General features: G+C 49.4%; 1 protein-coding gene across 1 annotated transcript in view; it reads right to left on the minus strand.

Annotated features, from left to right (window-relative positions):
* Window positions 1-348, minus strand: part of KIRREL3 (kin of IRRE like 3 (Drosophila)) — a gene marked incomplete at its 5' end in the record, with an annotated part of 44,576 nt that overhangs the window by 12,738 nt on the left and 31,490 nt on the right. The window lies entirely within an intron of this gene.

The raw sequence follows: 348 nt of genomic DNA on the forward strand, positions 1-348 counted from the left end.
GGAGGAGATCGCCCCGAGGGCGCTGCAGGGAAGCTGGCATCCTAATTGCTGTTGGTAATTACAGCAGATTTGCATTTCTAGAAGCGGCTTAAGAAACTTTTCCTGGTTTTTTCTCCCCTCCCTGCAGCTGGTGTGCGTGTTCTTGAAGAAAAGCCTCAGGGATTTGGGGTAAAGCGGGAAGAAACGGGTTTGTCTGGGTATTCCTGAGCAATCCCCATCCAAGTTACCTGGTGAGGAATAAGCAGAATGCACAAAAATGTTCCAAACCACTAAATTCTCTGCTCTGGTCCACTCACAGGTACACTGTCTCCTGAAATTACCCCAGCAGCTCCTTCCACACCAACACAC

The sequence above is a fragment of the Buceros rhinoceros genome, unplaced genomic scaffold, assembly GCF_000710305.1.
Source record: "Buceros rhinoceros silvestris isolate BGI_N320 unplaced genomic scaffold, ASM71030v1 scaffold15580, whole genome shotgun sequence".
NCBI lineage: Eukaryota > Metazoa > Chordata > Aves > Bucerotiformes > Bucerotidae > Buceros > Buceros rhinoceros.